General features: G+C 43.9%; 1 protein-coding gene and 1 long non-coding RNA gene across 13 annotated transcripts in view; one reads left to right on the top strand and one right to left on the bottom strand.

The window, feature by feature from the left end:
• LOC105464930 (transmembrane protein 241) overlaps positions 1-21,744 on the bottom strand; it is a 160,092-nt gene that overhangs the window by 122,885 nt on the left and 15,463 nt on the right. The gene's annotated exons all lie outside the window — the stretch shown is intronic.
• Positions 6,523-9,259, top strand: LOC139359976 (uncharacterized). The gene is made up of 3 exons (XR_011616793.1): positions 6,523-6,539; positions 7,928-8,141; positions 9,044-9,259. It is a non-coding gene; the product is annotated as an uncharacterized lncRNA (long non-coding RNA).

Genomic DNA, 21,744 nt, shown 5'->3' with positions numbered 1-21,744 from the left:
TACACCAAACAGCTCCGTGGAATCACAATAAAAAGAACCAGTTTCAAGGGACGAAGTTGAAAAAAATAATGCCAGAACTTCAGTTGGGTGGCCATAGTCTGGCTTTTTCAACCATTAACCTGGCATTGCTGGAATTCTGGTTCAGGGACTCTTCAAGGACTTCCGAAGGGTACATTTATTTTTCAATTGTAGCCACACCAGGAACTGCTTTTCTCTTACAAGTCAGAATCAAAATCCTAGTTCTCGCATGCAGTGCATATCACTGAGGTTGCAACCTGCTTCTCTCATTAGCTAGAAATGCATTTTATTGGCCGGGCATGGTGGCTCAGGCCTGCAATCCCAGCACTTTGGGAAACCATGACAGGTGCATCAGTTGAGGTCAGGAGTTCTAGACAAGCCAGGCCAACATGGTGAAACCCCATCTCTACTAAAAATACAAAAGTTAGCCGCGCCTGGTGGTGGCGAGCGCCTATAATCCCAGCTACACGGGAGGCTGAGGGAGGAGAATCACTTGAGCTCAGGAGGCAGAGGTTGCAGTGAGCTGAGATCAGGCCACTGCAATCAAGCCTGGATGACACAAGACCTTGTCTCAAAAAAATAAAAAAGAAATACATTCGATCTACTAATTCAAGTTCCCAGAGTTAATCCTAATAATGAATAAAAATAAATGAAATTATTCCAGCAGGATATAACATAATAATCCCAACTAACTCAATGAACTGATCTCCTGGCATGATGCCTGCTCAAGAAATGGTCTTTGTTAATTTTATTAGCATGGGCAGGCACTCCATCCAACATGAGGCCTGATATGTACAACTTCCCAGAGAATCTAGCATTTAAATGTTTCCAATCTCTAGTAAGGGCCTTCAAACCTTACTCGCTGTATAAATTCATTGTGCAAATAGTCACAGCAACTTACAAGGTGCTGAGAATTATCAATAACAGCAGCAGCATAGGTAACATTTATTGAGCACTTGCCACAAACCAGGCACTTTGCTGGCTTTTTGTTTTATATGTTTTAAATGTTTTATATGCTGCATTTTTGTTTTAAATGTTTTATATGCTGCATCTTTCTTAAAGTTGCACAACAATCTTATGAGGAAGGTATTTATTATTATTACCCTCATTGTGCAGATGAGGAAACTGAGACACAAGAGTTTAGATAATTTGCCTGTGGTTAGAAGAGCTGGTAAATGGCAAAGCCAGAATTTGAATTGAGGTCTGTCTGGCTCCAAAGCCCTAGCTGTTAAATGCCCATTCATATTTTGCCTTCACGGATCTCATAATCTAATGGGAGGCCGGGCGCAGTGGCTCAAGCCTGTAATCCCAGCACTTTGGGAGGCCGAGACGGGCGGATCACAAGGTCAGGAGCTCGAGACCATCCTGGCTAACATGGTGAAACCCCGTCTCTACTAAAAATACAAAAAACTAGCCGGGCGAGGTGGCGGGCGCCTGTAGTCCCAGCTACTCCGGAGGCTGAGGCAGGAGAATGGCGTGAACCCGGGAGGCGGAGCTTGCAGTGAGCTGAGACCGGCCACTGCACTTCAGCCTGGGCGACAGAGCGAGACTCCGTCTCAAAAAAAAAAAAAAAAAAAAAATCTAATGGGAGACACTGACATACAAATAGATAAGCTGCAAACACTTGGATAATTGACCAAGCGGCCAATTATCTGAGGGATACTCTGTTCTCACTAGTCCTGCTGCGATAGATGTCGGCATCCCCAACCAAAAGATGAACAGATAAAGTAAGATCCCAACCTCCATCACAATGGGTCAGGGGTGACATCAGTCAATTGCTTTTCTTCTAGGAAATGGCTTTTCCCACTTGACATTAAGCTTGCATGAATCAAGGGAGGCAGGATACAGGCCCATGGCCTGTTGTGCACCAGAAGGAAGCCCAGAGCACATACTGCAGGCAGGGCACTGAGGAGGAAGAAGGAGGTGCACTGGGTGAGACGGCAGCTGGCCTCACTGCGGGAGGCCCAGGACTTTGGAATGTAAGGTCAGCGAGGCCCCAGACATGTGTACTCCATGCCCTCGTAAAACAAAGAAAACTGCTGAGTTATATATTCCAAGAGGCATCAGGGTGTCTGAATGCCCAGGGACGCGAGGAAAAGAAAATATGCCTAGGGAACACCTTGTATTTTAACCCTCCTACCCTCAAATACAAAGAAATAACTTTAACTAGAAAAGAGATACACAGGACTAGTACGACCAAACAGACTTCTGGGAAGTGTTAGAGGACAGCGGATTGAGCATCTGGCTCCAGACGTGGGACCACCTCCCAGGCACGGGATCCCGGTGCGTGTGTTCTCCAAAGTCATCTCCCTCAGGGGCAACAGGGCCAAAGCAACACACACTCATGGCACTTCAGACACACAGGAGAGGTGGCAGACTGCAGAGCCACCACGTCAGTGTGACGGCTGTATTTCTCCACCACACACCAACCTAAGACCATAGCCACTGCTAAGAATAATACATTTGAATCACTGGAAAAATTGCTGACAATAATACATTTGAATCACTGGAAAAATTGCTGACAGGTGTGGGCAAGGCAAGTGTGAAGGGATAGGGCAAAAAGGAAAAAGAATTAAAAATCAAAGACTCTGGATTTGTATTGTTTCAAAGTATCTAAGGTTTCATTCTACTTTAACCACGTACTTCAGTGGAAAATCATAAAGTATATGCTAAGTGTAGTATATGCAAGAAAAGGATACCAGTCAACAATCCACACACAAACGAAAAGCCTTACCACAAAATCAGCAAATTAATGCACATTTATATGTCTTTAATTAAAATAAATAGACTGTTTCAGCAAAAGATGATTCCCTAGGCCAGGTGCAGTAGCTCACACCTATAAACCCAGCACTTCGGGAGGCCAAAATGGGAGGATAATTTGAGGCTGGGAGTTTCAGACCAGTCTGGGCAATACAGCAAGCCTGTCACTACAAAAAATTTAAAAATTCAGCTGAGTGTGGTGGGTTGAGACTGTAGTCTCAGCTACTCAGGAGGCTAAGGTGGGAGAATCATTTGAGCCCAGGAGGTCAAGGTTGCAGTGAACCATGATCATGCCATTGCTCTGCAACCTGGACAGCAGGGGTAAGACCTTGTCTCTTAAAAAAATATATAAAAATAGGCCAGGAGTGGTGACTCACACCTGTAATCCCAGCACTTTGGGAGGCCGAGATGGGCAGATCACAAGGTCAGGAGGTTGAGAGCAGCCTGGCCAATATGGTGGAACTCTGTCTCTACTAAAAATACAAAAATTAGCTGGGTGTGGTGGCCGGCGCCTGTAGTCCCAGCTACTCAGGAGACTGAGGCAGGAGAATCACTTGGATCCAGGAGGTGGAGGTTGCAGTGAGCCAAAATCATGCCACTGCACTCCAACCTGGGTGACAGAGTGAGACTCCATCTCAAAAAAATAAAAAATAAAAATAAGATTCCCTGATTTATGTGACTTTCAATTAATCCACTAATTATCTGACTGACAGAGTCAGAAAAGGGAGCTCCTGGATATATTATTAATGTCTCCTCCACCCCTCAAATACACTGTGTCACACGGGTGGGAACTGTATGTGTTTTGTTCACATAAAATAAATGAAAACACTACATTGATAACTGTTATAAAGGAGACTAAAGCACTATGTTATACCATAAGGGAAACTGACCTAATCAGTGAGAATAGGGAAATCTTACCCATATAAGTGATGTTTGAGACGAAATTCAAAGTTAAACTGGCTACAGGAGACAGGGTAGAACAGTGCAAGGGATGCGACATTCCAGACATAAACATGGCATGTGCAAAGGCCCTGTGGCAACAGGAAATTGGAGGAAGGCAAGTGTAGCTTGAGTAGATAGAGGAATAAACTCAGGGTAGGGAGGGCATAATATGGTCTAATTTGCATTTTGACAAGGTTGCTCTGGCTATAGTATGGAGAACACGTTGGAACAGGGTTTGGGTGGTGCATTAAGACAATAAAAAGTTGAAAAGGCTTGACTGGAGAAAATCATTAATTCAGTCTTAAAAATTATTAATTTGAGATGCTTTTAGGACACTCAACCAGAGATATCGAGTAGGCAACTGGATCACGGATCCTTTCCTGTCCTCTAGTGAGCAAGAATGCACTGTTAAGTACATCTTACATTTGATTTTACTGTATTTCCTTATCCTTCAGTTTTGAGAATAAAATACACAAGGTGGGTGGATCATGAGGTCAGGAGATTGAGACCATCCTGGCCAACATGGTGAAACCCATCTCTACCAAAAATACAAAAATTAGCTGGGCATGGTGGCCTGTGCCTGTAATCCCAGCTGCTCGGGAGGCTCAAGCAGGAGAATCTCCTGAACCTGGAAGGCAGAGATAGCAGTGAGCCGAGACTGCCACTACACTCCAGCCTGGCGACAGAGCAAGACTCCCTCTCAAGAAAAAAATAAATAAATACACATAACATTTTCTTCAACATAATGTCTCCCTTTAGTTTATTATTTCAGCAATAAGAGCCTTCTGTGGCTTGGAAAGACGTTGTCACAAAACTTCTTCATTGCTATGGTCTGAATCTGCGTCCCCTCAAAAGTCACATGTTGAAGTTCTAACCTCCAAAGTGATGGTACTAGGACGTGGTGTCTTGTGGGAAGTGATTATGCCATAAGGGAAGAGCCTTCATGAATGGGATTAGTGTCCCTATAAAACAGCCGCAGGCAAGGCGCGATGGCTCACGCCTGTAATGCCAGCACTTTGGGAGGCCGAGGTGGGTGGATCACGAGCTCAGGAGACCAAGACCATCCTGGCCAACATGGCCAACCCATCTATACTGAAAATACAAAAATTAGCTGGGCGTGGTGGCCTGTGCCTGTAGTCCCAGCTACTCGGGAGGCTGAGACAGGAGAATCGCTTGAACTCAGGAGGCTTGCAATGGGCTAAGTAGAGGTTTCAGTGAGCCGAGATCACGCCATTGCACTCCAGCCTGGCGACAGAGTGAGACTCTCTCTCAAAAAAAAAAAAAAAAAAAAAAAGGCCAGGCACGGTGGCTCACACTGGTAATCCCAGCACTCCCAGCACTTTGGGAGGCTGAGGCAGGAGGATTACAAGGTCAAGAGATAGAGACCATCCTGGCCAACATGGTGAAACCCCATCTCTACTAAAAATACAAAAATTAGCTGGGCGTGGTGGCCTGTGCCTATAGTCCCAGCTACTCGGGAGGCTGAGACAGGAGAATTGCTGGAACTCAGGAGGCTTGCAGTGGGCTGAGTAGAGGTTTCAGTGAGCCGAGATCACGCCATTGCACTCCAGCCTGGTGACAGAGCGAGACTCCCTCTCAAAAAAAAAAAAAAAAAGGCCAGGCATGGTGGCTCACACTGGTAATCCCAGCACTTTGGGAGGCTGAGGCAGGCAGATTACAAGGTCAAGAGATAGAGACCATCCTGGCCAACATGGTGAAACCCCATCTCTACTAAAAACACAAAAATTAGCTCGGTGTGGTGGCCCATGCCTGTAGTCCCAGCTACTCAGGAGGCTGAGGCAGGAGAATTCATGGAACCCAGGAGGCGGAGGTTGCAGTGAGCTGAGATCGTGACACTGCATTCCAGCCTGGGCAACAGAGCAAGACTCCATCTCAAAAATAAAATAAAATAAAATTCCAGGCCCAAGGGAGCTTGTTCACTTCTTGAACCAAGTGAGGACGCAGCTGGAAGGCACCTCCTATGAATCAGAAAAGTGGGCCCTCACCAGTCATCAAATCTGCTGGTGCCCTGATCTTGGACTTCACAGCCTCTAGAGCTGTGATAAATAAATTTCTGCTGTTTATTTATTTATGTATTTGAGATGGAGTCTCGCTCTGTCACCCTGGCTGGAGTGCAATGGCACAAACTCGGCTCACTGCAGCCTCCGCCTCCAGGGTTCAAGTGATTCTCTTGCCTCAGCCTCCTGAGTAGCTGGGATTACAGGTGCCCACTACCACACCTGGCTAATGTTTGTATTTTTTAGTAGAGACGGGGTTTCACCATGTTGGTCAGGCTGATCTCAAACTCCTGACCTCAAGTGATCCGCCTGCCTTGGCCTCCCAAAGTGCTGGGATTACAGGCGTGAGCCACCACACCCGGCCAATTTCTGTTGTTTATAAGCCAGCTGGTCTATGGTATTTTGTTACAGAAGCCCAAATGAACTAAAACACTCGTTAACTCATTAATATTCATTAAGCACCCACTATATTCCAATCTTCTAGTCAATGAAGACACAGCTCTTAATATGACAGACCAAGTCCAGCGGGGGACTTAGGCAATAAACAGACTGTAGTAGTCATGGGAGGAGAGAGAGGGGTGTGGGGGAAGGAGAGAGAATGGCTGACAGCTCCACATACATAATTTCAAGAACTGTTGACGCTTATTCCTGCTGCTCAGGAATAAGGATTTGGATCTCTGGCTTTACAGGTTTCCACAACTGTTATTGTGCTGTCACAATCCGGTGGGGTCAGACCTTTCAACAGTTAGTTACCTGGTATGTATAAAATCCATGACAACTGAGACTTCCATACTTTTCCAGGTAGTATAGAGACAAGGTAAAGACATGAGCTGCAAGTGTAGTGCTTCTTTGTGCTTTTGTCATCTCCTGAAATATTTTTAAAAATCATTTCTTCAGGAAGAAATGAAGCTACAACTTTAAAATCCTAGTTAGTTCTTCTGTACTTAAGGATTATTTTGTAGGGAGATATGGCAACAAGTGATACAACTCATACCTGATTCTGGGCACTAGAGAGTATAATCTTATAACATTTACATGGTTATCCGAATCTCTCGAAATTATAGTTTTCTTGCTCCCAAGGAACTGCCAGCAATTTGCAGATTAACTTTAGCCAATAGCTCTACGAGACAGAGAAATTTCACACGTTTCCCTGGGCTGAGCTATGTTCTCAGTTCTAGCGTAAGCCAGGTCATGTAGGGGTGGTGGCGGGAAGGATGTACATAGTCCAGGGCAAAAGGTTTCATAGAGTGGAAAGAATGTGACCTTTGTGGTGTTACAGCAGATAAGGAGGCCATTAGCCTGATCCTGTCTCTGCACTAGAGGCTCCTAAGTAAGCAGACCACACCCAAACTTGGATGCATTTCTTGTAACTGACTGAAAAAGAAAAACCAAAACTGAGCCTCAACCAATCACAGTCAACCAACCAACTGGTTAAAAATCAGGGACCTCCCACTGAACTATACCCAAAGAAAGCCAATGCCTAGCTATAGCCAATTATGTAGTATCTTTATTTCCACATTCAGCTACTTCAGCTATAAAAGCTCACGGCCAGGCTGCTGCAGTAGAGTTCTCTAAGCCTCCTCCGGTTCTGAGTGCTGCCTGAGTCATGAATTGTTGTTTGACCAAATAATCTCTGTTAAATTTATTTTGTCTAAAGTTTTTCTTGTCTTTATTTATTTAGGGATAGGGTCTCGCTCTGTTGCCCAGGCTGGAGTGCAGTGTGCCATCACGGCTCACTGCAGCCTCAACCTCCCAGGCTCAAGTAATTCTCCCACCTCAGGCTTCCTAAGTAGCTGGGACCACAGGTGCACGCCACCATGCCATGCTAATTACCTTATTTTATTTTTGTAGAGACAGTGTCTCCCTGTGTTTCTCAGGCTGGTCTTGAACTCCTGGCCTCAAACAACTCTCCCACCTCAGCCTCCCAAAGTGCTAAGATTAACAGGCATGAGCCACTGTGCCCAGCCTAAAGTTTTCCTTTTAATGTGGTCAGGCAAAACTGGATCCATATCCATAGTCTGCAATGAGAACTCACTTTTTTCATTTATCAGATGGGGATAATAATGCTCAGAAGGATTCTGAGAAGATAAGAGAATGAATATACAGTATTGGGGGGCAGTGCATGGCACATTAAAAACAACCACCTCAATAAATGTTGCCCTTCTGGCTTTTCTATACATCACTAAAAGGACAGAAACCATCAAGGAAGACTGACAGATCTGCCTACATAAAATGCAACAGCTAAAAACACCATAAAGAAAATCAACAGAAAATTGACAAACCAGAAAAAAACACTGCCAACATATGAAACAAGCTGGAGTTTAATATCCTTAATGTATGATAAATCAACAAGAAAAAAAAAAATCAGCTCTCCAGAAAAAAAGAGTCAGTGGACAAAAACAGGTAATTCTGTCTGTCTGTCTCTTTCTCTCTCTCATACACACACACACACAAGAAATATAAATGACCAATAAACATATGAAAAATTATCCAACTTCCCTAATAATAAAAAGAAATTTAAATTAAATAATTTTGAATTAAAGATACATCAGGCTTTGCCCAAGAAACTAGCAATTTTTAAAAGTTATATCCAATAGAGGGAATAATGAAACCAACACCCGCACGCTGCTGTGAGATACAGACCGGTATCTTTCCGTAACGTATGTACGTACTACTTGGCTGCATTTATCAAAAGCCTCAATATGCATACTTTTTGAGCCAGAAAATTCACTTCCATGACTTTATCCTTGGCTATGAGTAAAGTTACCTACAATAAGGTTTTCATTTACAAGTGGAAATAAAACAGCACTCTGGCCTCATTGCTGGTCAGCAAATATGCCAAGCACCTCCGGGTTGGCTACTGTTTCCTCTGCCAGGAACCCTCTTCCTGCAAATTACCTGCATGGCCCGTTCTCTCACAGACTCAGATATCTGCCTAAAAGTTATTTTATCTGTGAGTCTTTCTTACCCACTCTATATAAAATAACCCCCAGTCCCCTGGCCTGTGACACACACACACACACACACACACACACACACACACACCCCCCTAACCTCTTACCTGGCTATATTCTCTACATGTACCATGATTGACACATTATGCACTTATATTTTCATGTGTTTATTGTCTCTCTACCTCAACTAGAATGTCAGCTCCACAAGGGTAACAATCTTTGTTTTGCTCCCTGCACATCTCCAGCACCAAGAACAATGCCTGGCATATAGCAGACACTCAAATATTTGCACAATGACTCTCCAAGCATTACTTTGGTAACTTAAAACATTTTTTTGTCTTCTCTCTCTAGATGGTTACAAGAGGAAAACAACAGCAACAAAATCCAGCTATGACCATAACTGACATTTCTTCCTTTTCTCCAGCCTTTTAGAGACTTTGCTCTGAACAGAATTGCCGGTGTTGACAGCTACTCGGTTTTCAAGGGCAGGGATAAAAGCAAAAAATGCCTACATCTCACACCTGTCTCTCTGAAATGGCCCTAATGGGGAATTCTAACAATTTCAAATTCAATAAACATTTATTAACAATCATGCTGTAACCTAGAACTGTGACAACTAACTGCATTAAAAAACACACATATTTTCCTTTAATAGACATGAACTTAAACTTAGAATCTTGGAATAGAGGTAGTTATTGTGCTTTCTATATCTTATCTCTCTTTTACTTATTAAACAGTAGTACCTGGCTGGGCACAGAGGCTCACAGGTTTAATCCCAACACTTTGGAAGGCCAAGGTGGGCGGATCACCTGAGGTCAGGAGTTCCAGACCAGCCTGGCCAACACAGGGAAATCCTGTCTCTACTATAAATACAAAAATTAGCCGGGCATGGTGGTGGGCACCTGTAATTCCAGCTACTCGGGAAGCTGAGGCAGGAGAATTGCTTGAACCCAGGAGGCGGAGGTTGCAGTTAGCCAAGACTGTGCCACTGCACTCCAGTCTGGGCAACAAGAGTGAAACTCCATCTCAAAAAGAAAAAAAAGAAAAAAAGTAGTATCTATCTATACCAGAAATTTTTGAAAATACAGATAGTCAAGGAAAAGATTACAACTACAATGTTACTCCCCACAGGAAACCACTGTTAATACCTTACTATATCTCCTTCCAATCAGTGTCTATATGCACACATATGAACACTCAACAAAAATGGGATGCTATTGTACACATTGTTTACAACCTGCTTCACTTCACATCTTTCCAGGTCAAAAAAGTCATCCCCAATTTATCAATAATTGAATACCAGCCCTACTGCTGGACATTTAAGCTAATCCTACATTTTTACTACTCTAATACTGTGTGGTTACCCTTACATATACAGTCGGCCCTCTGTATCCATGGATTCAATCAATCACAGATCAAAAATATTAGGAAAAAGGCCGGGCAAGGTGGTTTACGCCCTGTAATCCCAGCAGTTTGGGAGGCCGAGGCAGAGGATCACCTGAGGTCAGGAGTTCGAGATCAGCCTGGCCAATCTATAGTAAAACCCCATCTTGACTAAAAAAAAATGCAAAAATTAGGCCGGGCGTGGTGGCTCACGCCTGTAATCCCAGCACTTTGGGAGGCCGAGGTGGGCGGATCACAAGGTCAGGAGATCGAGACCATGGTGAAACCCCGTCTCTACTAAAAATAGAAAAAATTAGCCGGGCGCAGGGGCGGGCGCCTGTAGTCCCAGCTACTTGGGAGGCTGAGGCAGGAGAATGGCGTGAACCCGGGAGGCGGAGCTTGCAGTGAGCCGAGATTGCGCCACTGCACTCCAGCCTGGGCGACAGAGCGAGACTCCGTCTCAAAAAAAAAAAAAAAAAAAAAACGCTAAAATTAGCTGGGCATGGTGGCGCATGCTTGTAGTCCCGGTTACTTGGGAAGCTGAGGCAAGAGAATGGCTTGAACCCAGGAGGTGGAGGCTGCAGTGAGCTGAAATCACACAACTGCACTCCAGCCAGGGCGACAGAGCAAGACTCCGTCTCAAATAAATAAATAAATAAATAAATATTTTTAAAAAGGATGTTTGCATCTGTATTGAACACGGAAAGACCTCTCTCGTCATTATTCTCTAAACAATACAGCATAACAACTATTGACTCGCATTTACGTTGTAATCTAGAGATGATTTAACATGTATGGGAGGACATGTGTAGGTTATGTGCAAATACTGTGCTGTTTTGTATCAGGGACTTTAGCATCTGGAAATGTTGTTATCTGAGAGGGATCCTAGAACCAGTCCCCCGCAAATATCAAGAGTCAACTGCATTCTTGTCTCATATTCATGGTGTTTTTGCGATATGCAGGATAAATTCCCTGAAGCGGAAACGCTATTAAAAGATAAGTGTATTAAAGTTCGTAACTTGGGGCTGGGTGTAGTGGCTCACGCCTATAATCCCAGCACTTTGGAAGGCTGAAATGGGCAGATCACCTGAAGTCAGGAGTTCAAGACCAGCCTGGCCAACATGGTGAAACCCCATCTCTATTAAAAACACAAAAATTAGCCAGGCATCATGGCGGGCGCCTGTAATCCCAGCTACTCAGGAGGCTGAGGCACGACAATTGCTTGAACCTGAGAGGCAGAGGCTGCAGTGGGCCAAGATCGCACCACTGTACTCCAGCCTGGGCAACACAGTGAGACTCCATCTCAAAAAAAAAAAGAAAGAAAAAAGTTCATAACTGGGTACCAAATCACCTTCCAGAGAGGCTGTAATGACCTGCCCTACTTTACAGATCTAATGCTGTCTGATTCTAGGATAGCCAGAGGCCTGATCATTAGGAACAAACTAGGCACATATAACTAATGCAACAATTCGCCACGTCTAATTCTTCAGCTGATGCCATCTGGGCCTTCTGTGCTGGTTTATTCTTTCATTGTCCTGTTGGCCCACAAAGGAGGCAAGATGGAATTAAATCCTGAGAAGGTCCTGGTGGGATCTCAGGCGCCTGTGGTATGCGGGCCTCTAGGGAGCTACTGAGCTACAGAAGAAGGGAAGGGAGAGAGAAGGGAAGGGAGAGGGATGGGAAGGGAGAGGGAAGGCAGAGGGAAAGGAAGGGAAGGGAAGGGAAGAGAGAGAGAAAGAAGAAAGAAAGAAAGACAGAAAAAGAAAGAGAAAGAAAAAGAAAGAGAGAGAAAGAAAGAAAAGAAAGAGAAAGAAAGAAAAGAAGGGAAAGAAAGAAAGGAAAGAAAGAAAGAAAGAAAAAGAAAGAAAGAAAGAAAGAAAGAAAGAAAAGAAAAGAAAAGAAAAGAAAAGAAAAGAAAAGAAAAGAAAAGAAAAGAAAAGAAAAGAAAAGAAAAGAAAAGAAAGAAAGAGTGTGTGTGCTGTAAGGTCTCCCAGCAACTCCTAGCCACAAAGACTGCAGACCTTACCATGTTGAAGGACTATTTGCCAAGGGGTCTAATTTGAAAACTGTGGTAATAGATGATCTTTCTTAACTATTAATAAGCACAACTATTGCATCTTGTTTGAATCATGGGCCTGTTTTTTGTTTCCATACACACTCTATCATCCCTAAGAACCCTGATGAACAAAGCATTTTACAAGGAGCTAACAAAAGTCTGTTGGCACGGTTTACAAAACTGTTGTTATTGAGATGAAGGCTAATTAAATTAAATTACTTGTTTTTCAAATAGAGCATGCATTATTGAGAGAACATCTGCTCCCTGAAAACAATTTGCAGTTTAGCTCTTCCTGGGTGCTGAAAAGGCTCCTGAAGCTGAATTTTTGAAAATTCTATGTTACACTGACACCTAGTGGATCATAAAATAGTTTCCAAACATGAAAATAAGACAGCAAAAGGCCAGGCGTGGTGGCTTATGCCTGTAATCCTAACATTTTGGGAGGCTGAGGCAGGAGAGGATCGCTTGAGGTCAGCCTGGCCAACATGGTGAAACCCCATCTCTACTAAAAATACGAAATTAGCCAGGCCTGGTGGTACGCACCTATAATCCCAGCTACTTGGGAGGCTGAGGCAGGAGGATCCCTTGAACCCAGGAGGTGGAGGTTGCAGAGCCAAGAATATGCCACTGTACTCCAGCCTGGGCAACAGAGCAAGACTCTGTCTCAAAAAACAAACAACAAAAAGAAACCAAGGTTCATGTTGACTACTGGCATTGCCTAAAATACTAATACCTTACAAATGTAAAGTCAGTATTTTCTTTAAAGTTGGAAAGGACTTCTGCATATTACATCACTAATTATAGAAGACTTCTAGATTTCTTTTTTTTGGGTCCACTACTGGTGACTATGCTCGTCAGTCTTATTGCCCCCTTTCTCCCTTCTTCTCACTTTCTTTAGACTTTTCTCTTTCATTCTTTACTCTTCCTCCTGACTCAGAGAGGATCACATACCCTTGACAAAGTCCAGCCCTAATATTTCTTGAACCCAAGAGCCCTATGATAGTTTCTCACGGAACATAATTTAGATGCGGAGTCAAAGAACTATGGCCCATAGACCAAACCCCACCTGCTGCCTGTTTCTGAAAATAGCATTTTATTGGCACACTGTCACACTCAACTGTTTATGTATTGTCTATGGCTATTTTTATGCTCTAACAGCAGAGCTGAGTAGCTGCAGCAGAGATAGTAGAGCCCACAAGGCTAAGATATTTACTCCGGGCACATCTGTTGGCCCAATTTAGAATAAGGCAGCCTGAGTCCCAACCTCTGGACCTTACTAGTTGTGGTGCTCAAGGCTTCACACACTAGGCAGTGCCCTGGGCTACACACAAAGGACCATGTGACCATTGGGTTTCTGTAAAGTCCCCCCCTTTTTTTTTTTTAAGAGATAGGGTCTCACTATGTTGCCCAGGTTGGTCTCAAACTTCTGGGCTCAAGTGATCTTCCTGCCTCAGACTCCCAAAATGCTGGGATTATAGGCGTGAGCCACCGTGCCCAGCCTCAAGCTCCATTTCTCAAGGCACTTTCATCACTGGCTCTTCCCAGCTCTCTGACCATGCAGAGTCGTAACTTCTTCCCACTTAATGTTTCATTTTTTCTGGTCCAAGATTCTCAACACGTAATCTAGTTCATGCTGAAATGGAAATCTTCAGTAAGGTTCTGACAATCCCTAAAGCCCAATAAGAGCTTCAAAGAAACCAGTCTACAGCTCCCAACACCACAATGTTTGAAAGGCCACTGCTCTGCTCTTCTTCCCCACCAGGCAGTCAGGCTTTGACCCTGCTGCAGTGTTAGGGGCTGTTACTCTGTACCCTCCACTGTCTGGGCAGTTGCCTCCTCCAGCACCACCTTATCTACCTCACCCCTTCCTGGGAGGACCAAGGCTAGATGTGTCACTGAGTGAGCCTCAGGAGATGGACTACAGGAAAAGCACAGAACAGAGGCAATGTTAGTATTAAAAAATAGAGTTGGCTGGGTGTGGTGACTCACACCTGTAATCCCAGTACTTTGGGAGGCCAAGGCAGGTGGGTAGATCACCTGAGGTCAGGAGTCTGAGACCAGCCTGGCCAACATGGTGAAACCCCGCCTCCACAAAAAATACAAAAAAAAAAAAAAAAAAAAAAAATAGCCAAGCACGGTGATGTGGGCCTGTAGCCCCAGCTACTTGGGAGACTGAGGCAGGAGAATTGCTTGAACCTGGGAGGCGGAGGATGCAGTGAGCCAAGATCATCCCACTGCACTTCAGCCTGGGCGACAGAGGGAGGCTCCTCCACAAAAAAAAAAAAAAAAAAAAAAAAAAAAAAAAAAGAAAAAAGGTCCAGGCGCGGTGGCTCATGCTCGTAATCCCAGCACTTTGGGAGGCCGAGGTGGGTGGATCACAAGGTCAGGAGTTCAAGAGCAGCCTGGCCAAGATGGTGAAACCCCATCTCTACTGAAAATACAAAAATTAGGCAGGCACAGTGGCAGGAGCCGGTAATCCCAGCTACCCGGGAGGCTGAGGCAGGGGAATCCCTTGAACCTGGGGGCAGAGGTTGCAGTGAGCCGAGATCAAGCCACTGTACTTGAGCCTGGGCAACAGCGTAAGAAAGAAAAGCGAAGCAAAGCAAAGCAAAGAAGGAAGGGGAAGGAAAGAAGGAAGGGAGGGAACGAGGGAGGGAGAGAGAGAAAAGAAAAGAAAAAAGGAAAGGAAAGGAAAGGAAAGGAAAGGAAAGGAAAGGAAAGGAAAGGAAAGGAAAGGAAAGGAAAGGAAAGGAAGAAAGAAAGAAATAGAGTTGGGGTGCGGCGCGGTGGCTCACGCCTGTAATCCCAGCACTTTGGGAGGCTTAGGTGGGTGGATCACCTGAGGTCAGGAGTTCAAGACCAGCCTGACCAACATAGCGAAACCCTGTCTCTTCTAAAAGTACAAAAATAAGCCAGGTGTGGTGGTGCCCATCTGTAATCCCAGCTTCCTGGGGGGCTGAGGCAAGAGAGTCACTTGAACCCAGGAGGCTCGTGAGCCAAGATCACGCCACTTCACTCCAGGTTGGGTGAGAGAGCAAGACTCTGTCTCAAAAAAAAAAAAAAAAAGTACAGCCAGACACAATGGCACACACCATAAAGTAGTAGTCCCAGCTACTTTAGAAACAGATGGGGAGGATTACCTGAGCCCAGGAGTTTGAGGCCATCATGGACAACAGAGCAAGATCCCATCTCTAAAATAAATAAATAAATAAAATGTATGGCCAGGCGCCTGTAATCCCAGCACTTTGAGAGGTCATCAGGAGGACTGCTTGAGGCCAGGAGTTTGAGACCTACCTGGGTAACATAGTGAGATGCCATCTCTACAAAAATTTTAAAAATTAGCTAAGCATGATGGCTCACACCTATAGTTTCAGCTACTCAGGAGGCTGAGGAGGAGGATCTCTTAAGCCTAGGAATTGGAGGCTACAGTGAGCCATGACTATACCACTGTACTCAAGCCTGGGCAACAGAGCAAGACTCTGTGTCTAAATAAATAAATTTTTTAAAATAAATACAATGTAGACCCTAAATGATTGGTTAACTGTTTATTTCTTTATAAACAGTGCTAAGTTAATTTGGAGTTTTTATAAAAGATACTTGTTATGGTTCTCCAGCAAAGACTCTTGATGAAAAATTAAGGGATGTGGGCTTCTGTTTCATCTCAGAAATTTCTGGTCACAAAGGTATTGAAGCATGAAATTTTTAACTTAGAATTTCTCATCTTTGAAAGCTTGAGAGTTCAAACTTTGCTCTCTTACTTATATCAGATAAAAAGTGGCAAGCAGGTTAACCTGGAGCCTGGCAATACAGGAATTATAGGACTGCGTCTGAAGTTGCCAATGAAATTACACCTGAACCTGCCTTCTGCAATGGTTCCACAATCAAAAAAAGAATGCCTTGGTCTCATGGTGCTAACAGATGTCCAGTCAGATAAAATGGGTCACAACGTTCTTTCAGAACCACTTTTTGCAAATACAGGAAGCCTTTAGCAAAGGACTTCAGCATCTGCTGGAAAAATTGCTGCAATGTTCTGCAATGGCTTGGCAACCAGTAACTGCCATGTATTGACAAGTTTACGGCTGTACAACAGTGTTATCTGTCCCAAGACAGTCGGTTCCAAGAGCCTCATCCAAGACTAGGTGGCAACAACCAGTCACCAGGCAAACACCTAGGCAAGAGAATGACCCCATAAGGTTGCTATGCAGGCACAGGAGATACGGCCTCTTTGCAATATAAGAAATGTGTTGGTTGGGCACGGTGGCTCATGCCTATAATCCCAGCACTTTGGGAGGCCGAGGCAGGCGGATCACCCGAAGTCAGGAGTTCGAGACCAGTCTGACCAACATGGTGAAACCACATCTCTACTAAAAATACAAAAAAATTTAACTGGGCATGGTGGTAGGCGCCTGTAATCCCAACTACTCAGGAGGCTGAGGCAGAAGAATTACTTAAACCGAGGAGGCAGAGGTTGAAGTGAGCCGAGATCGTGCCATTGCCCTCCAGCTTGGGTGATAAGAGCAAAACTCCATCTCAAGAAAAAGAAAAAAAAAAAGAAAAAAGAAATGTGCTGCCAGGTTCTGAAGTTCATTTGACATATGAGAGGGAATGGGGGCCTCTTTGAGCTCCAGGTTAGAAGGGCAATCTAAATGAGTTCTCCATGGCCTGTGCTGTCCAGTCCTAACTTAGGACCCACTCTCCAGCCCCACCATTACAATCCCCACCCCACAGTAGCCGCTGGGACTCCAAACTGTCTTCCTGATATTTCCATTTTTAGAAGAGCCAAATCTCTGTCATCTCTGCATTCACAGTTACTCAGTAAAACTGGGCTTCACTTCCCTAATGACATAATCAGAAAACCAAGCCCAGGAGGAAACAGCAGCCACAGCAAATACAAACCCAGCCCAGCACACACAAAAGAACGTGGGTGCTGGATCTTTCTGCTGAACATCTGGTAGCGCTCCTTCGCCAAGGGCCATGGCAACTGGAAATCCTGAGCTGTACCAGCAGTTACAAGATCCACCAAAAACCCAGATATGAGGATCTTTGACAAAAAGTTTAATGGAGCTATGGGTGGCTGTGAATACACCTACCTATAGGAGACAGAGGTGAAAAGACTTCTATGGAGTTTAGCTAGGAGCTGAAAAGAAGATGTGATCACGGATATTCCGAGATAGGTAGAACCCAGCAGCACACTGCCAAGTCCAAGGGGTAAGTGTCTAGTGGGTTTCAAACTTCTACAGTCAAAGGACCACTTCTTCCAGGGAAGCAATCTTGAGAATCTTTGGCCAGTTCTGCTAGTCATTACCAGCCCTTCAAAACACCAATTAGAAGGCTGGGCACAGTGGCTCATGCCTGTAATCCCAGCACTTTGGGAGGCTGAAGGGGGAGGATTGCTTAAGGTCAGGAGTTAGAGATCAGCCTGGGCAATATTGCAAACCCCCATCTCTACAGAAAATTAAACAATTGGCTGGGCGTGGTAGTGCACACCTGTACTCCCAGTCACTTGGGAAACTGAGGTGGGAGGATAGCTTGAGCCCAGAAGTAGTTCAAGGCTGCAGTGAACTAAGATTGAGCCACGGCACTCCAGCCTGGGCGACAGAGAAAGACCTTACCTCAAAAAACAAAATAATAAAAGTATGGAGAATTCTATCAACAGATAAATACATAAACAAAATGTGATGAATACATATGGACATTGTTCAGCCTTCACAAGGAATGAAATTCTGATTCCTGCTACAACATGCATGAAACTTGAAAACATTAATGCAGGCCGGGCGCGGTGGCTAAAGCCTGTAATCCCAGCACTTTGGGAGGCCGAGACGGGCGGATCACAAGGTCAGGAGATCGAGACCATCCTGGCTAACACGGCGAAACCCCGTCTCTACTAAAAACACACAAAAAAATTAGCCGGGCGAGGTGGCGGCGCCTGTGGTCACAGCTACTCGGGAGGCTGAGGCAGGAGAATGGCGGGAACCCGGGAGGCGGAGCTTGCAGTGAGCCAAGATCACGCCACTGCACTCCAGCCTGGGCGACAGAGCGAGACTCCGTCTCAAAAAAAAAAAAAAAAAAAAAAAAGAAAACATTAATGCTAAGTAAAGAAAGTCAGACACCAAAGAACAAATATTGTACAATTCTGGGTACTCAAGGTACCCAGAATAGGCAAATTCATAGACAAAGAAAGTAGAACAGGAGCAATTGGGAGGGGAGAATGGGAAGATACCATTTAATGGGTACAGAGTTTATGTTTGGAATGACGAAAAAGTTCTAGACAAAAATAGCTATGATTGTACAATATTGTGACTATAACCAATGCCAATGAATTGTGCACTTAAAATGGTTAAAATGGGAAATCTTATGTTATACATATTTTATTAATAACACAATAAACAAAAATTTTTTTCATGTGAAAAATGGCATTGCTTTTAAGAAAATATGAGTAAGTTAATTTTTAAAGACGGCTATTAATAAGTAAATAATTTACATCAGAAATTATGTGATAATTAGAATCAGCAAGGAAGACTCATGTTGATCTGCACCAGTGGTCCTCAGGTCATAATGTGATCGCCAATTCCCTCATCCCGGCCCAAGCTCCTGCTTCTTCGAAGGAATATGTTTATCCATTTGGAGCTAGGGTCCTTCAGTATTTAAATATCACAACTATCGCAGGCCTTGTGAATTCTGTATCCCTATTTGTTTAAATGAAACCCAATTCTTACTGAACTATCCACCATAACAGTGGAGTATTTAGTAAGACTTGTGCTTAATATAACATATAGAATCCCAAAAGTATCTTTATTTCATCCAATTAAGGATACTATACCATGAAAATGCAAAATTGTGACTTAATGAACTTCTCCTTTGGATTAGCTAAGCACATTGTGTGGAATATTCCTTCTGGATATGGATTATGATATAATATGGTCACGTACATTAATGTACACCTATGTTCCCATCCTTTTATGAAGGATCTCTCCTTCATAAAACTTCTTAATACCAGTTTTTTGTTCTCTGGTTTTAAATTTTCAGGAGAAGCCAAAATTAGTATTCTTCTTTCTTTTTTTTTTCTTTTGAGACAGGGTCTCACTCTGTCACCGAGGCTGAAGTGCAGTGGCATGATCTCAGCTCACTGCAACCTCTGCCTCCCTGGCTCAAGCGATTCTCCTGCCTCAGCCTCCCAAGTAGCCACGCTGGGCTCATTTTTATATTTTTAGTAGAGAGGGGATTTCACTATGCTGGCCAGGCTGGTCACCTCAAGTGATCTTCCTGCCTCAGCCTCCCTAAGTGCTGGGATTACAGGCATGAGCCACCACATCTGGTCGAAAAGCTAAAATTATTAATATTACCCTGAACATGTTCTCAAATCTTCTCCAGAGTGCCAAACAAAGGAGTGACTTAACAATTAAGCAGTCAATCTGATTAATGGAGAAGCTGGGCAGAGTCATCACAAGGTGAATAACTTGGCCTGCTCATTCAGCTGGGATGTTTACTTTATTCATATTAACCTTAACTTAGTTTTCTTTTCACTTTGCGCATCATTTCAGGATAGGAAGGATGTTCTCAAAGAATCAGGAGGATATCTAGGTGAGGCAGGAGTAGATAACCAATTCGGATTACAGTTTTGGCTAGATAATGTCATCGTCTTTAAAAAATTTTTTTTTTTTTTGAGACGGAGTTTCGCTCTGTCTCCCAGGCTGGAGTGCAGTGGTGCAATCACTGCCTCCTGGGTTCCAGTGATTCTCCTGCCACAGCCTTTCAAGTAGCTGGAATTACAGGCATGCGCCACCACACCTGGCTAATTGCGTATTTTTATTACAGATGGGGTTTCACCATGTTGGTCAGGCTGGTCTCGAACTCCTGACCTCAAGTGATACACCTGCCTCGGCCTCCCAAACTGCTGGGATAACAGGTGTGAGCCACCACACTCGGCCTAAATTTCTTTTAAACATATTTAAAAGGCTGTTTCAATAGAATCATAACAACTAACGTATTGTGTGATCTGGATTGGACCCCGGACTAGAATTTTGGAGTGGAGGGCTATAAAGGATACCATTGAGATAACTGGCAAAATATGGTCTTTAAATGGGATAATAGTATTGTATCTATGTTAATATCTCCCCGATTTTGATAATTTTATTGCACTCTTGTAAAAGAATGTCCTTGCTCTTAGGAAAAATACCCTAAAGAATTCAGAAGTAAAGAAAAGAGACATTTCCTGTCAAATCTACAACTTACTTTCAAAAAGTTCAGGAAAAAAAAGTTTATATATTTATATACATATGTATGCATATACATATACATATATGCACAGTACATCAAGAGAAAATGATAAGAAAAGCATGAGAAAATAAGGAAATCGCCGAGCACGGTGGCTCACGCCTGTAATCCCAGCACTTTGGGAGGCTGAGGTGGGTGGATTACCTGAGGTTGGGAGTTTTGAGACCAGCCTGACCAACATGGAGAAATCTCATCTCTACTAAAAATACAAAATTAGCCAGGCATGGTGACTGGTGCCTGTAATCCCGGCTACTTGGGAGGCTGAGGCAGGACAATCGCTTGAACCCAGGAGGCAGAGGTTGCGGTGAGTTGAGATTGTGTCATTGCACTCTAGCCTGGGCAACAAGAGCAAAACTCCATCTCAAAATAATAAGCATCATCATAAGGAAATGTGAGTAATGGGTAGGGGAGTTCATTGTATTATTCTAACTTTTCTATAGATAAGAATTTTTTTTGAGGCACGGTCTCCTGCTGTGGCTCAGGCTGGAGTGCTGTGGTGTAATCATGGCAAACTACAGCCTTGACCTCCCAGGCTCAGGTGATCCTCCCTCTTCAGTCTCCTGAGTAGCAGGGAACACAGGCACGCACCACACCTGGTTAATATTTTTCTTATTATTTTTGTAGAGGTGGGGTCTCCCTATGTTGCCCAGGCTGGTCTCAAACTCTTGGGCTCAAGTGATCTTCCTGCCTTGGTTTCCCAAAGTGCTGGGATTACAGGCATGAGCCACCATGCTCAGCCAGAAATAATTTAAAATAAGAAATTTACTAAAAAAACTTGTTAAGCTAATATAATTTCATTCATCATATCCTATGATCTAAAACAAAGCAAAATTAATTTGATATTATAAAATACATATCTCAATTAACTTTATCCCCACACTACATCAATGTATCAGTTAATACTATATTAGTGGCATTACTACCCAGGAAAATACTATTTGAATTTTATCTGAAAATAAATCACTCAACTTCACAGTTAGAAGGGAACTAAGAGAGCAAACAACTCAAACAAACCTCTGTGTTGGCCAGGCATAGTGGCTCACGCCTGTAATCCTAGCATTTTGGGAGGTCAAGGCAGGTGGATCACTTGAAGTCAGGAGTTCAAGACCAGCCTGGTCAACATGGTGAAACCCCGTCTCTACTAAAAACACAAAAATTAGCCGGGCATGGTGGTATGTGCCTGTAATCCCAGCTACTCCGGGGGCTGGGGCATGAGAATTGCTTGAACCTGGGGGGCGGAGGTTGCAGTAAGCCAAGATCATGCCACTGCACCCCAGCCTGGGAGACGGAGCGAGACTCTATCTCAAAAATAAATAAATAAGTAAATAAATAAACCTCT

This window comes from Macaca nemestrina, chromosome 19 (assembly GCF_043159975.1).
Source record: "Macaca nemestrina isolate mMacNem1 chromosome 19, mMacNem.hap1, whole genome shotgun sequence".
NCBI classification, from domain to species: domain Eukaryota; kingdom Metazoa; phylum Chordata; class Mammalia; order Primates; family Cercopithecidae; genus Macaca; species Macaca nemestrina.
This window is presented reverse-complemented; position numbering and strand designations above follow the sequence as displayed.